Source organism: Hakea prostrata, chromosome 8 (assembly GCF_041222555.1).
Source record: "Hakea prostrata isolate BN-2017 chromosome 8, UWA_Hpros_2, whole genome shotgun sequence".
NCBI classification, from domain to species: domain Eukaryota; kingdom Viridiplantae; phylum Streptophyta; class Magnoliopsida; order Proteales; family Proteaceae; genus Hakea; species Hakea prostrata.
Window position 1 is genome coordinate 18,489,596 of NC_142607.1, and position 16,896 is coordinate 18,506,491.

The 16,896-nt window shown below is 42.4% G+C and overlaps 1 long non-coding RNA gene across 1 annotated transcript; it reads left to right on the forward strand.

Moving 5' to 3' along the window:
• The first annotated feature begins 888 nt into the window (after positions 1-888).
• Positions 889-16,844, forward strand: LOC149007364 (uncharacterized). The gene is made up of 3 exons (XR_016174973.1): positions 889-1,220; positions 4,234-4,429; positions 15,424-16,844. It is a non-coding gene; the product is annotated as an uncharacterized LOC149007364 (long non-coding RNA).
• The last annotated feature ends 52 nt before the right edge of the window (positions 16,845-16,896 follow it).

Sequence of the window (16,896 nt, forward strand, 5' to 3'; positions counted from 1 at the left end):
CCACCTACACATCACCTTCCACTCTTTACAAGATAAACCTCCTAGTTCTGTTTTTTTTTTTTTTTTTTTAATCGAAAATGAGGAATCCATTGATGGGTAAACAATTCCCGATTGATTGGAAAAAGAAATCTGATCTGACTAGAGAAAAAATTAAAATTTTTGCCGGCCGTGATAAGGCTGTTGGTAGAAGCAGAAGAGGGTTCTTGATCTCCACTGCTCAACCTCCTTTCTCTAATGAAACCCAAACCTAATAGGATTTTTAGGAGTGAAGAGAAGACCTTGAGTCCCTGCAATAGAGATCAAAATGTAAGGTTTAATCACTGAAAATGATGAAGTCAAAGCAGAGGAACCTAGAAATGTGGCGGAGAAAGAAACAATTTGGTAATTTTCATTGAGCATGAGAGTGGACGTAGACGCATGAGCCACTGGTAAATGAAGATTGACGTTGGTGACAGTTCCAGAACTGCTTAGAACATAGAGACCCACATGGTGACGGCGCGCTTACTGGGAAACCACCTTCACAACGTCGCTACCGGCGGATATTTCAAGAACAACGGCTATCATGGCACCGTTGCCGTCTCTGGTAACCACGATTGGTGGTTTGGGCTTGTTCTTTGACCCCGGTGGTCTGCCTCTAGGTTTCCGAACCATATCTCCGGTTGATCCACCAGCGATTTACCGAACAAAAAAAGGGCAAAGACGAAAAAGAAAGAAAGAAATCAAGTCGGACAAAAGAGGGGTATAAATTTGTAAATTAATAAAAATTTCACCTTTAAATGTAAAAGTTAAAAATCAACATATGATTCTTAACCGTAGGATTACATTTTATTTACGTGGCTCCATCAGGAGCGTCGGCAGCAGGATTTAAACCCATGATCGAAGCAAAAACACTGGGGGCTCTCCCTCCCCATCTTCTTCCCTCTTCATCTTGTTGAGGGAGTGGAATTGAAAGTGGGTGGGTTGACATCTTTTTGTAAGAGAGGAACTACTAAAAGTTGGAAACTGTTTGAGCTGTGTTTCGGATGTTCAGATAGAGAGAAGTGGGTGGAAGGTTTAACCTTTTTCGGCCGATGGATCGTTAGCCTCAGGGGAATTCGTCATTTGCGAAACCAAGGATTGAGGGTTCGTTAACTATTTTCGGCACTCGAAAAACTGCATGTCATACTCATGTCCAGATTCGAAAGTTTTTTCCTTTTGGATCACGGGGTCTCATTGATCAGGTCTACTCCTTATCTCCTTCTTCCGGCAAAGCATGGATTTTCCCAACCATCCATTAAACTTCATTTTTCTAATTTTCTGTTTTTCGCATCTCTATGAACACTTCCATTAAAATTCTCCTGTTTTTCTCCCTTTGAAGACGATTTCATATGCTTGTTTGAACAAAGCTCTGTCTTGTTACAGTGTATATTTTACTTCTGAAATTGCGTTCGTTTGTTGGAGTAGCGACTCTCTTTTAAACTATTCCGATAAGATCCTGGTGATGTATCAAGACAATTACCGACCCATTCAGCATTCCTTCACAGAGCTTCGTGCTTCACTCAAACTAGATCGTATTAAGAGTAAGCTGTGGAGAGTTATTTATTTTCCGAATTCAAACATAGGCATGCCTATTCAGCAACACAGGACCACTTCTGAAGCCTTGGTTTTCAAAGAGGCTCAAAGCGAACTTAGGGCATTTGAATATTTATACAACCTAAGCTTCTGATGCAGAAACTTGTTGAATATTTAAGTCATACCCAACTTATGCTTTAGTATAGATTATCAGATTGATTACAGCTTAACAGTGTAATGGGCTTTAGTGGAGAGTTTATTAACCATAAATCCTAATGTTGCGTGTAAATACTAGTTGCAAGCAGCTGACTTGGTATTCCAAACTAGAGATGTAGGATGTATTGCAAGCAATCGCGTGTTTGAACCCTCAAACCTTAACAAAATAGAGTTTCCTCTAGACAACTCTGCTGCTGACCTTTTTTTCTTTTCCCTGTTAATCTTGCTATGGTAGGTACTCGGTTTAACATCATTAACCTTTATAATTAGTAGGTTCCTATCTTGTATTAACTGATACCATTTTAACAAAATTCCTATAATTGTTAGATGTGTTTTCAGTTAAACCGGTTCCTTCCCATAGGAAAGGATTTAAAACTTCTTGTATTTTATAAATTTCCTATTAATGGGTAAGATTTATGCCCCTTTTTTGGCAAGTGTCAGGTCAGCTTCAGAGGCAAAGTAGAACACAAACAAGAGGAATGGTTTCCCAATCTCCCTTAGATGATGCGGCTAAGATATCAAAAGGAAGTATTGTATCCCCAACTGTGATTGGTCTCAGCTGGATATATGTCCCACCAGGAACATCAAGGAACACTGGAAATTTGGATCCAGTGCTAAAATTGGTTGTACTTAGTGTTCTGGAGAGTGAAGTATATGCTACATGGTGACCATCCCATTTTAGGAATTTGTGTCTTCTGTTGATTTGCATTAATTGTATGAAGTAAGATTGGTGCCTGTCCCCTAGAAACTCCTGCAAACTTGATAATATGTGGTAGGACAACTAGTAGACAGGCCTAAATATGCCTCCATGCTATACACTTCGTGCATTAAATTATATTAATACTTTTCAAACCCAAAGTTGATATCCTTAAGAGATAGCTTCTGCAGAATAGCTCATGCAATCTGAGAAATAGGTGTCATAGTTGGTCAAAGGAAAGGTTGAAGGAAAGTGAAAGCAATACCTAGATTTTCAATTTGGACTTTCTTTAGGCCTAAGAAGGTAGCACACCAAATCCAGTACTCATTTCAAATAAAGTTCAGTTACCATTATTTTGGTTTAGAGCTATCCAAAATTTTTGAAATCTGGATCTTTAGTCACCTAGTCTATTAGAAATCATCAAATTTATTCACCTCCCCAGGTGCAGATTCTCTAGGTAGGCTGCGTTCTGGTGATGGAGAGTTTCTTTTTAGTTGCATCTACAAGTTATTAATCACAAAGGAAATGGAGTTCATTTTAATATTTACGTTTCAGTACCTGACTGCCATTTTTCTTTACTTATCCTTCCTGCTTGAGTTTTCTTTATTGTGAAACTTTGGCTTTTGCATTTTGCTTGTGCATAATAAATGTAGTTTCTTCGTGTTCCTTTTCTTAGCTTCCCCGTAAATCATCCTTTCTCACAGTTGTTTTGTCCTTGCTCAGAATTTTTCCCCCTCTGAAAGTATTACTTTTCAAGCATACTTGATGGAGTGCTTCCTGATGTTTGAAAGCAAACAAGTAGAAAGAAACCCCTAAAGGCCATCCAAATATGACTTGAGTTCAATGTAAATTGGATTATACAGTCTTGATGAGGCTCCTGTGACCTCACAACGTGCTGTTGGTCCTTTAAATTTAGTACTTCTATCTTTACATTGTTGTCGGAAGACCCATCTCTAGACCTTATTTCTAGCTGGGTTCCCAACTAACTGGTGCAACAGTTGGTTTGGACAAGACAATTGTGAGTTGTGACATTGTACAAAATTTGTTAAGTATGTGAGAAAGCTATCACCAATTACATAAGGTGGTCAATACTGTCTTAGAAACTTGATTGGTTATCTCGTTCTTTCCGGTGATTTCAATAATGGTAAATCCTTCTACTTCAGTAACTGTTAACAGGTTGAATTTTCTGCATTTTTGCGATTTACTAGCTATTACTTCTACAAACTAAATTAGAAATCATTTGGAATTTTTAGTGTACATTTTCCTGGCTTCTTGGTATCTTTGATGCTTCCTGAGCATCAGGTCTTGCCATATATTGATGAAGGTGCTAGCTTGCCACCTTATGTTTACTATTTGAAAAATGGTATATTTAGTTATCCCTATAACAGATGGATAGCTGACGTGTCCCTTTCGAAGAGTATATAAAGTTGAAAATTGCATTTCTAACCCAAAAAGCTATAAGAGAAGAGGAAGGAAGAAAGAGCATGGTGTGTGTGTTCCGGGGGGGGGGGGGGGAGCTCATATGGACAAGTTTCAAGAACTACTGGTCTTGGTGGCAAAAACCTGGCCTATTGGAATTCCCCCTTTTTTTTTCATTTTCTTTTCTGTGGGAATTGTGCAACGAGGCACATATGTTTCTTAATTAGCATCTTTTATTTTGCATATCCAAATGAAAAGTCTATTCATATTCTATGATTGCTTTGGCTTTTGAAATTTGCCTTGATACTTTTTCGAGAGGGTCATTTGGCATTTGTATTTTGTTCTTGTAGAAAAGGGTGTGAATCAACTGCAGCGCATGTGTCAAAGTTCCTCAAGAAACTTTTGTACATCAACCACGATGGCCAAAATGAATTCATTGTTATTACTTCAGCTATTGATGAATTACACAGGCTTGATGAATAATTGGGTTGTGTATTAGAAGAAACTCTGCCAACTGGTGTTACCTATCACCATGCAGGAGTCACGGTAGGATCCTTAATCATTTAATGCGTCAAAACCCTATATAATTCAATTGTTGACTTTCTGCCTAACATAGTGTAGATGGATTTTTTTTCCTGTTTCCTGATGCTAATTTTTAGTTATTATTATTGATTTTGCATGGTGCTATACTGCTTTGTTGAGCCAACAGATTGATAACTTAAATATGCATTTGACATCTTTTTCTGTCTCCTATTTATCGTAAGTATAAATGTTTTGCTATGAAAACAGGATGTGCAATGGGAAATTGTTAATATTTGCTCTTGTAGAGGGGGTTGTACATGTATTAACTGCTACATCTATTTTAGCTTATGGAGTCAACCCTTTTTAGGACGGTTTATAGTTAGGAACCTAGGATTGTTCATGTTTTCATTGATGGGACCATGTTTAGTTAGAAGACTGGTCGGACAGGAATAGTTTCTTTTTTGGATGAATAAAATATCATTAAAAGCACCAAGAAGGGGGAAAAAGGAGAATGTACACAAGGTGGAAAAAGGGGGGGGGGGAGCAACAGCCAACCTTCAAGAGGGAGGCTGGGTAACAATAGTGAGCCTATTCCTTAAGAGTATCTGTAACAGGGTGGTGGAGAACATGTTGAAGTCTGATAGAAACGAACAAATGGCTTTCCAAATGATGTCCAGGGATATAGAATTGGAAGTCCATCTCCTAAGGTTACGGATCCACCACAAGTGGTGGCACCGAAGACCAGCTTATCAAGCCGATCGCAAATAGAGGTGCCTGGAAAGGCTCTCAAGATCAAAGACCACTCTTGAGTAAAGCCAGAGGGGTGTTTGGAGTGGGGCAAAATGGATAGGAGGGCTTTCCCCCAAAGGGAGCAGGAAAGGGGCAAGGAAAAAAACAAGGGATCAAGGTCCTCTGAACCAATCTAGCAAAGGATGCAGATAGGGTTAGTAGGGATGTGGCGACTAATGTGAAAGAACTGGGTGGGAGCCCAAGGTTGAGAGCTCTCCAAAGGGTGAGTGTCACGGATATGACCTTTGAACCAAACCAAGGAGGAATAAGGAACCGGGGAGGCGGAATAGGTAAGGTTCTAAGCCAATGAAGAGGAAAAGGATTTGGAGGGGGAGGGCAACCAAATGGTGAGGTCACAACATGAATTAAGAAAGGGGGGGGGGGGGGGAGGTCCAAACTTGTGTGAGACAATGGTGAGGCAAGGGGGACCAAGACCCATTGCTAATGAAAGTAGATAGCAAGGTGGACTTGGGGATATGGGATTCATACACAATACAAGGGCCAAGGAGGGTATAAAGAGTGACCATCAAATACCATATGTCTAGCTAGATGAAGGAGCCAAAGGAGATTTGGGAGGAGATAGCATAGAGGGCAATTGGTCTCAGAAGGAAGCTTCCTCCAGACCCTAGAAGGATTTGGGAGGGGGGTCTTGTTCTCGGAGTGGCATCATTCTATGTTTCACTCTCCCCAAGCTTTTCTAAGCTATTAAGCCAGTCCAAAAATTCTTCGGGGTTGAGTCTACCATGAAACTTAGGAACATCAATCCTAATGCCTTCTTCGTTGCGCGCATCTAAGGCTTGAATAATGCGCTCATCCCATCGCAAGTTCTTTGATTCCGCTTGGAGAGCTTCTCATGTTTCAAATTGAATAAATGAATGCAGCCTCAACCAGAGAGATGAACCTACGCCTTTGATTTTAGGCTGCCAGTGGCACAGAACGTACAAATCCGCGACCGGCAAGTTTTCTGAAACCGAATTGAATTGAATTGTTACTTAAAAAAAAATGTTTGCCAAAGAAAGAAGGTCCATTCTCCCACGTAATTCATCGGTCAAGGAACTGAAAGCCAACGCGAGCCCGAGACAACACAACGTATGCCTGATGAATGATAGTTATATGCTTTTAACATCCAAGTACAGGAACGCTAGCTATAGGCTTAACATAAACAAGTCTTGTTCTTAGATAGCGGATGGGACTCTATTTCAAGCCTTTTCCTCTCTCCTCTCACTCCTTCGAGAAAAGTGGTACTAGGTGAGCTATCTTCTCTGTCGTCTTATTGACCCAATTCTCTTCATCCAAAATAAGTCAGACTTAAGGAGGCAAGAGTACACCCAATTAACCCAAATTGAGTCATGCTTAGAAGCAATCTTCTAAATGAGTTTAAGAAGATAGGCCATATTGACGTCTTGGATGCAGCAGATACCCTAACCACCCTTGGCTTTTGGACAATAAACATCTGACAATCTGATAGGGTGAATGGACTAGAAGAATTGTTGGCCTTTCCAAAGGAAAGCGCAAAAGAGGGCTTCCATAGCACGGATGGTGGACTTTGGAATACAAAAAATGCCACTCCAGTAGATGTAGGAGGCTTGGAGGACGAAGCGGATGAGCACAACTCTACCAACAAAGGAGAGAAGCTTTCCTTTACACATATATATTTTTTTAAATGCGGTTGAGCATCAAAGTGCAATGGTGAGTGGTGAGCCTCCCAAGGATGAGGAAAAGGCCTAGATAAGTCTTGGGAAAGGAACCAAGGGAAAAGCCAGTGAGGTGTAAGAGAGAGTCACAGATAGTGTTTGAAACTCCAGAGAGGAAAAAGGTAGATTTCTCAATGTTCACATGGAACCCTGATAGGAATTGAAAGAGGGAAAGAGCAGAGAGGAGGGAGGTTAAGGAAGAGTAGGAGGCTTTGGGGAAGATCATAAGAGTGTCAGCAAAGGTGAGGTAGGCAAGATTGAGGGTCTTACACTAGGATTGGGAGAGATGAGGAGCTGGTCTAAAATTTTGGATTAGAGGATTGGAAAGGACTTCCAAGGCAAGCGAAAAGAGGAAGGGGAGAGGGGGCAGCCTTGATGGATACCAACAGGGGAATGGAGGGAACCTGTGGGGGAGCCATTGGTAATGATAGAGAAGTGTGGGTAGAGATACAAACCTCAACTAGTGAACAAATGAAGGAGGAAAAAGCGTTGTCAAGAGGACTTCACTAATAAAGTCCCAATGAAGAATGTCAAAAGCTTTGTGGAGGTTTACCTTCAAAAGTGCTATGTGGGAATGGGAAGTTCAATCAACGCCCCAAACAATTTCTGTGATGGAAGGATGTTATCCGCTATGCTGCAGCTAGAGATGAAGGCAGATTGGTTGGGGCTAACTAGGGAGGGCATTACTTTCTTAAGGTAGTTGGCAAGGATCTTGATGATAAATTTGTAGAGGAGATTACAAAAGGGATATGGAGTAAAAATTAAAGAGAGAGGTAGCACCAGATTTTTTAAGAACGAGGCAAAAGAAGGTTTGTTTGATGGAGGAGAGCTAAGAAAGGTTTAGGAACAAACTACGGATAGCTCTAACAAGATCCAATTCTATGAGGTCCCAAGCGGCGAGGAAAATCCCATACTGAAATCATCTGGACCCAGGGCCTTTTTGGTTTGGTGTAATCGGACTTTTGAGAGGATCTCGTCGTTCAAGGGAATAGAACGAAAAAAGCCGAGGGAGCCTAGGTTAACAAATTTGTTAAGGAAGAAGGGGGAGAGGAGAGGAGGGAAGGGAATATTGAGCAAGGAGAGAAGCAAAGAACAAAACCACTTCCTACTAATGCTTGGCGGGTTGAAAATCCAATAACCATTATTGGAGAGGAGAAGAGGGCTGGAATTGAAGTTGTGGCGGGCTTCAAGGGTACAATGAAAAAAGACGCAGCTAAAGTCCCCAAGCTCAAGCCACCTGATTCTAGATTTTTGACGAAGGAAGCTTTCTTCTTGATAGGCTAGGGAAGAGAGCTCAAAGGGGAGGGTTTTTTCATTTTCAGTAAGGGAGTGTTTGAGGGGATCCTGCTGAATTGGGACTTGGGAGCAAAGGTAAAGAGACTTGGGAAGAGATGTTACTGAAAATGGATGAATTCCAAAAGCGGAGAGCCTCCTTAGTGTTGCGGAGCTTGGGAGCAAAGGCAAAGAGAGGGAGGGAGAAGCAATTTGACAATGGGGAGGAAAGAGGAGTTAGAACTCCACATGTTGAAGAATCTAAAGGGCTTGGAGCCAAAGAAGGAGGGGATTGGATATGGAAGAGACAAGGGAAGTGGTCTGAGAACCTTGGGGGGGGGGGGCAAAGGAGGCATGGGAGCAAGGAAAGCGAGACACCTAGGATTCGTTGGCAAGGAAGCAATCTAGCTTAAAGGCTATTCGATTGGCCATGACCCTACAGTTGTGCCAAGTGAGTAAATGGCTAAACCAACGTAGGTCAATTAGGGTGAGATCATTGATGTAGGAGTTGGAGTTATCCACCAAGCAAGGATGGGGGAGCACCCAGCAACCCACTCATGAGTGAAGCGGACAATGAAATTTCCACCAATACCCTAGGGCTGGTCACCAACTGAGGAGACAAAGAGAACGCAGACCCTCCCAAAGATGAAGGTCGATCTCAAGGCCGGTTGAAGCCATAGGTGATGGAGAGGAAGAAGTGTGAGGTGGAAGAGGGGAGGAAAATATGGAGATGGATGAACTGGGGGGAAGAAGAGAGAGAGAGAGAGAGACTTGAAATTTGATAGGGTCCTAAAGAACCCAAATTTGACCATTGGGGTGGTTGTAATTTGAGTGAAAAGACCAAGAGGGGGCAATAGACTTGGCAATTCAATGGGCATTTTCACTATGGATATGGGTCTCAAGAAGGGCACAAAGGGAAGCTTTTGACGAGCGAAGGGCATTGTTGACGTCAGTCTGCTTAGCAAGGGAACTAAAGCCCTGACATTCCAAATAATGACGTCAGACATGATTGGGGCTAAGGGGGGCATCAAAGGACATAATTGAGGAATCCTCTGAGGCATCACAAAGCACATGGAAGTTAGGGGTGGGAGAAGTCTCACATAAAGAGGACCCAATAGAGGATGGGGGTAGAATATGTTGGTGTCAATGGAAGAATTAGAACCAGAACCAGGTGGGGTGGAGGGAGAGAGGAGGTGACAGGGGGAGAGGATGGGTCCTAATGGGTGGGTGGGTGAGGGATTAAGAATTTGGTATGAGAGGGTGAGCTGGGAAGATTGGTCCACAGGGGCAGCCCATGGGGATTTAAAATAAAATTATAAGGGTTGGGCCACGGTGGTTAGGCCCCATAAGGGAGGGATTTAGAGAAAGCCTAGAAAAACAAGGTCTATGGGAAACAAGGGGGTAGTAGGGCCTACTAAAGAAGGAAGATGTCACCGAATGAGGGGTTGGGGTTGTGGGCCCTACCAACATGCATGAGTTTGGATCAAAGTTATTAACTGGGGGAGGTTTTGCAGTTTTAGGGGAAGACAAGCATCGTCTTCAAGGTTGACGGGAGCAGTAGGGGGTGAACAAGTAGGAAAGTTGCACAGGGTCAGGTGGTATACGAGGTTGAGTGTTAGACGAAAATGGAGAAGGGTTAGTCTCTAGCTGCAGGATCAAGAGAATCAGGCCCTAGCAGCGACCAAGTAGCAAGGGAGGCCAATGGCGTCAGTAGCAGCCTAGCAGGAGCATCAACTCGAGAATCTTAAGAGGTTGTAGAGTGGCCAGAAACAGAACCCAATGATTGGCCAGCTTGGTTGCTGGCAGCAGAGGGAACTAGGGAGTCAGAACTAGGAGGAGTAGCTGAGATACTACGATTCTTTTTACGTTTTCTATTTTTCCAGTGGGTTTTCATACGATCGGCCAGCGGGAGGATTGATTGTGGGAATAACCACTGAGACACACTCAAGAGCATCAATAGTAGATCGAGGTACAACCAGAAGAGCTCCAATGGGCATACATTCTTCAAAGGCAAAGTTTCATACAGGCAGTAGACCTTCTGTAGGTGTGACGGTCTTCAAGGCAGAGGCAGAGACGGCTAGTTCATGACCAAAGGAGGAGCATAAATCACTGCAGGCAGGAATGCAGTCATAGACGACAATCTGACTGTAGCTTAAGACCTTATCATCTTTGATGGTGACGAACAGCTTGGCGGCAAAGACTTCGATACACATCCAGCGTAGGAGAGACAATCCATTTTAATGGTTTTTTCAGGAATAGTTATAGGAGGGGAAAGTGTATGTTTCTAGTTTGTGCATATTTCTTTTGTAATGGTATGCTGATGATAAGTGGTCTTATGATTTCTATTTTATTGACATTTGACAACCTAATTATTTTCCTGTTTCTCTACGGGTACCTTCTCTACAGCCACGGCTTGGAACCTCATCCGTTCCCCTTCCCCTTGGTCCCATGGCACCACTGGTTTGGTTCAAAGATCACATTCCTTGCTATACTTTCACTCCTTGGAGAGCCTTTAAACTCTCTGTTCCCTCCCAATCTCATCCATCATCACCTGAATGTTAGCCCTAACTTTATCCTTTGTTGGAATGGCCTTAAAGACATTGACCACCTCTTCTTCTCCTGCCCCTTCTCCTGTTCTCTTTGGGAGAAAGATATCCCCACTATTTGGCCCCACTCCAAATGCTCTTTTGGGTTCACTAGGATTAGGGACTGGGGTTGGTCTCAGATATTTTGCTAGTACTTCAATTTGTGATGTGGTAGGCAAATTGGTGCTCAACACCTTGATCTAGCATATCTGGTGGAACTAGAACATGAGAAGATGGACCCCCCAAATCTAGATCTATTGACTTGATTCCCCATATGCCCACACCCTATTTTGGATACCCCAAGGAACAAGATTATTGTTGTGTCCTAGGCTCTTGGCTCTTCCCCTTTGCCCACTGATAGGACCCTCAATAATTCCCCATTGATCTCTTACAGAAAGCTATGAACTCAATACAATATATTCAACAGAATGATATTCAAGCAATAGTCAGTTTCATTGAGCTTTCTTGATTGGATATAGCTAATGAATACAGATTGATTATACTACTGATAAACACTTCTTAAATTAAGATAAAACTAAATAGAACTCAAATAAGCTAGAACAGCCGATGGCTAGCTAATCCCCCCCAGAAGTTTCTCTCTCCTCAAGCACTTGCTTCTATCTTCCCCCCCTCAGTTCTCTCGCCCCCCCCCTTTCCTTACATAATTCCTGACTTCTCACAAACTCCTACGCATAACAAACTCTTACACAATCAGCCACTCATCTTCTGCCACCTGGATTGTCCTTTCTGTTCCTCTGTTTTCAGCAGGTTAGTGGTTGCTATCCACTTGGATGCTGCCACCTGTCTTCTCTTCATTTGGATCCCCTGCAACAGCTGTAGGTGATATTGCGTACTCCCTCTTATTTCTTCGCTTGTACACCTTGGTTATTAGGGGCCTATCAACACTTCCGCCCTTAAGTTTCACCTTGTCCTCAAGGTGAGGGAAAATTTGAAACTTGATATTTACATACTTGCCACATAACCACGCTAGTTCAGCAGCTTGACAAGCCCTCTTTGGCAGCTTACCAATCCCAAATGCAAAGAGTTTGAAACAGTCCATACAGAGAAGAGCGATCACAACACCTGCTGTAAGGAGTTGAGCATCCATATATGTACGAGGGACTTTCACCCAATAGCAGCAATTTTCTGCAGACGTGAAGAGGAAGCAATCAAATGCAGGCCCTTCCGTCAACTCCGTTAGCCTCACAGAAGCTGCCAGAGGATCACCGATATCCGGTGCTGCCAGCCTAGCTGTCACAACATGTTGGTCTGCTGTCTGTAATAATGCAACTGCAAATAGCTTTGAACTGAAACTGCCTAACATGTTTCTTAGTAGAAAAGAGGCTCTGTTCAAGTCCAAGTTCTTGCAGCCAATCGGATCTTCTTGACTCAAGTTTTCAGAATTACAGACTGCACCACTAACAGATATAACTGATACATTAATCAGAAAGGCTCTCATTAGAGCAAATGCACCCTCTATGGTATAAAATTTGCATGCATCCTTGATGCCCTGAATGGACCGTGGAACTTTTCTAGAAAGCACCAATGCTGAGTGAAGGAAAAGATAATGCGGTATCACCATAGCACCAAGAAGTGAGATTGCAAGGCCAGTAGCTCCGTTGCCTTTGAGTGAGGGAACAAAAAGTCCCTGCAGAACTTCTGAAGATTTGGGCTTTGCATATCCAAGCTCCGCACAGAAGCATGCAGCAATAGTAAATACCAGAAATGCAATTAAAAACTCAAGTTTCCTCACTCCATATTGTTGCAGCTGGAAAAATTATAGTACTGATCCCAGTAAGAAGAACACCCAACCATAGAGGAATATTGAAGAGCATGTTTAGTGCAAAGGCTGTTCCAATCACTTCAGGAATTTCACACGCAACTATTGCAATTTCAGTAAGCACCCATAGGATGAAGTTTGGCACCCTTGGATATTCAGCTCTACAATGCTCTGCTAAATGTTTTTCTATGACCACCCCAAGGTTGGCTGCAAGGGACTGAATGATAAGGGCAGCAAAGGAAGCAACTAGGATGATCCAAAGCAATTGTCCGGAAGCCTCCAGCAAACTCTTGTGAACTGGTTCTGCTACGTTACGTTTGAGATGATCCATCACATATTGAAGCAGTTTGGGGAATCCGGAGAGCAAGCCTATTACAGAGCCTAGCTGCACCCAACCCTTATACTCGTGGCCAGCATCACAATAGCCGTTGTCGTTGGGGATGGTGAACTCACGATCGGTACCTAAATGCGTTACCTCGAGGAGCTCTGTATGGCGTTTGCACCCATCGGCGTCATCGTCGACTTTGAGGTGTAGGACCATCGTCGTCGGAACATGCAGGTGATTGGAAGAAGGGCATAGGTGGCCAATCTGCTCAGTTTCCACTGCCACTGCTGCTGCCGTTGCGACGCGAGCCTCACGCTGCATTTGGTTGGAGATTGAAGAAAGAGGAACAATAGTGTTCTTGAAATGCCCATGGCAGTTTTGCTTTGTCAATGGGTTATTTCCAAATTGGGTCTTGATTGACAACGCCCAAAACAGAACTGCTGGGTTGGGCTTGAAACCAGTAAGAGCCCATATGCGAACCTCAATTCCATGACTCAGATCCAACGTCTTCAAATTGTGGGTTTTAGTTGGGTCTTTTAAAGCCCATTCCATCATCTTAATATATTAGAACAAGGTCAACCAGCCCATGGACCTCATGTATTTGACCCATACTTGGATCGGAACCGCCGGTCCACCCAGACTCAAATTTGAGCCATTTCGTCCCAAACACGAGCTGCGATCTAAACCCTCATGTTCCAATCTTCTTCTGCTTTTTGTTTTTGCCGCCGATAGCGATTCCTTTCTGTCACTCAGGCTGTGGAAAATCCCCATGAGTACGCCTTAGATTTCGCCGGAAAAGCTAATAAGATAACCGAATCTCGCAGCCATATCGCACGAGGCTTCCGCAGTTGTTCAATCGGGAACCTGACGACCTCTTCGACTGCAACTTCCTCTCACAGCCAAGGAGGTTTGACCGGAACTCGCGTCATCCCTCCAATCCTATCGATTTTAACTTCTTCCTCTGCATCGTGCCTTGCCTCAGCCTTTCTTTTAAGAGCTTGGTATTCAGTCATTGTAAGATCATGCTTCGGTAAGCTGCTCTCCTCTAAATCCGCTGCAATATTCCCTCCATCTGAAGCTTCATTCTGCAGAATGCCCGCTGGGATTCTAGCCACGCCAAATCCCGTGACCAGTTTGTTTTGTTCTGCAACCTCTTCTGGTATTAGAAGTTCAGTGTTGTGTCCGATTGTCTTCCCATCACCAAAGTCTAGTTGCAAAGCATCCTTGAAGCTCGTCCAAGTAAATTCCATCCAGTTCTTGCAATAGATCTAGTCGAGTGCCTCTCCTTCCAAATGTTGGATCGCCACAACTCTTCCTCGATCTGGTTCTCCCAGCAGAACAAAAGAACCTCTAGAATCCATCTCTAAACTTCTCCTTCACCAGAAAACGAAGGCAGTGCCATCACCTCCCTGGGATTGTGAATGCCCTGATACCAGATTGATAGGACCCTCAATAATTCCCCATTGATCTCTTATAGAAAGCTATGAACTCAATACAATATATTCAACAGAATGATATTCAAGCAATAGTTAGTTTCATTGAGCTTTCTTGATTGGATATAGCTGATGAATACAGACTGATTATACTACTGATAAACACTTCTGAAATTAACATAAAACTAAATAGAACTCAGATAAGCTAGGACAGCCGATGGCTAGCTAATCCCCCCTAGAGGTTTCCCTCTCCTCAAGCACTTGCCTCTGTCTTCCCCCCTCAGTTCTCTCGCCCCCCCCCCCTTCCTTACATAATCCCTGACTTCTCACAAACTCCTACGCATAACAAACTCTTACACAATCAGCCACTCATCTTCTTCCACCTGGATCGTCCTTTCTGCTCCTCTGTTTTCAGCAGGTTAGTGGTTGCTATCCACTTGGATGCTGCCACCTGTTTTCTCTTCATTTGGATCCCCTGCAGCAGCTGTAGGTGATATTGCGTACTCCCTCTTATTCCTTTGCTTGTACACCTTGGTTATTAGGGGCCTATCACCCACTAGTAGGTTGTAACTCCCCCCCCCCCCCCCAGGGTCGCCCCCCATCTTACAGTCTCTATCTCTCTCTCTCTCTCTCTCTCTCTCTCTCTCTCTGTGTCTCTATCTCTGCTTTGCAAAGCTGAAGTGGTAAAGAGAAATACTTAATGATTGCTGACCCCTGCTGCAATCTTATCTGGCAGAAGATAATGGAAAAGAATATCAATGACTCTGGCTATCTTGGAAATCATTGCTAATGGGAATGTTTGACTGTTAGTGTTAGACATACTCAATGATCTGTTACATGTACTCTTCTAAATTCAACAAAACCATTTCAACACATGAAATCAGATTAAGATTCTTTTTGGTGGCTAGGTCATAGGAAGTTAGTTGATGGAATGTAAAGGCTATGTTGTACAACTTGTTGATATGTGGCTTTTAGCAGGTTATCGAAGCCCTGAAGAAGCACTTTATATAGATTTACATTATTTTGTCTTTATATATTAGTATTATTTTCTGTTTATTTTCTTTATTTGCCAACATGTTTTTTGAGGTTTATCATTCAGATTAGTCCCTAATACATGTATAATTCTTGTTTCTATTGTAGGTTGTGCTTGATGATTTTACAAGGTCAATGTAAGAACTCATCAGTAAAAAGAAGAAAAAAAACATGGGCAGTGAAAGGGTTTGTACTTGCATCTGATACTTCAATTTGGTCATGCTCATGAATGTAGAAGTAGGTCATGCTCATGAATGTTGATGTTGAATTAGTTGGATCTCCATTATGAAAGGCTTACAGGAATTTCTTCCCTTGACCTAGTAAATTTCTTCACATGTGAGTTCAGCATGGTGATAGGTAACACCAGGGGGTAGAGTTTCTACTGGTATAGGACTGTATCCTACAAGGACACCTTCATGATGCATTAATAGCTGAAGCCACATCAATGAATTCATGCTGAATGTCATGGTTGATTGAAGAAACTTCTTGAGCAACTTGTAAAAATGCCGTGAAGTTGGATTCACATCCTTTTGTGCTTGGAACACACTAAGCACCGACATCTTGTGTACAACCTGTATTACAGAAACTCCATAATTATTTGAATACCACTTTAAGTTGTTTCTGTAAAATAAATTAATGTGAAGTTTGCAAGTGTTCCTTAACCTCTTTGCGCTATCCGACAAGGTCTGGGTATTTGTCCCAGAATTAGCTGTGGAATTTTCTGTATGATGCCCAACTTTCTACTTAAAATGGTATTTTCCAACTTGTATAAATCCCTCACCTTTGTTGGTGATGCATCTGGAACAGAGATGCTAAAACAATTTAGAAAGGTAAATCAAATAGTGTACCAAATGCATCAATCCACTAGAAACCAGGGATGGAATTTAACTGAGATCATCTTCTAGGCTAGTAGGTTTTTCTACTGAATGCAATTGTAGTTTTTTTGTGCTTTTTTTGGATTTCTTAATTTCTTTCAACTTGGTTGAACCTCTCCATCTGGGATCCTCAAGAGGATTAGGAATACAACACCTGTTTCAGGGATATGAGATAACCATCTTTAAGCAAGGCCCAGAAGAAAAACAGGCAGTAGGGGAGGAAGGAATGGGAAAAGTGATGGAAATGTAGTCCAAGAGATATGAGAAGAGCAACATGCACAAGGCTATAGGTCATATTTGTTTACTTTTGGTGAAATAGAATAAGAAGGTAATAGTATGAGTTTTAATTCTCACCTTTGGTGTTACCAGTTGTGGGTTATGGTTATTCCATCCTTGCTCCACTTTAGGACACAAGCCTTATTGTATTTTAAGGGGAAACAGAATGGTTAAGCTATCAATGGGTAGTCACCTAGATTCATTGAAAAACTGTTGCAATATTATCTAAATCTGTCTGAATATACACTGTTAATTTGTTTACATTCCCTCCCTGAAGTCAGATCCCTCATCTGCCGAAGTCAGGCTGACAACACCTTGTAAAGAGAGATGTCCTAATATTGTAAACTCATCATGTATGTCGATGATACAATGATCACTGAAATATTTGAGATTTCTTTGGTATTTTCTTGGAATTGAAGCTGCAAGATCA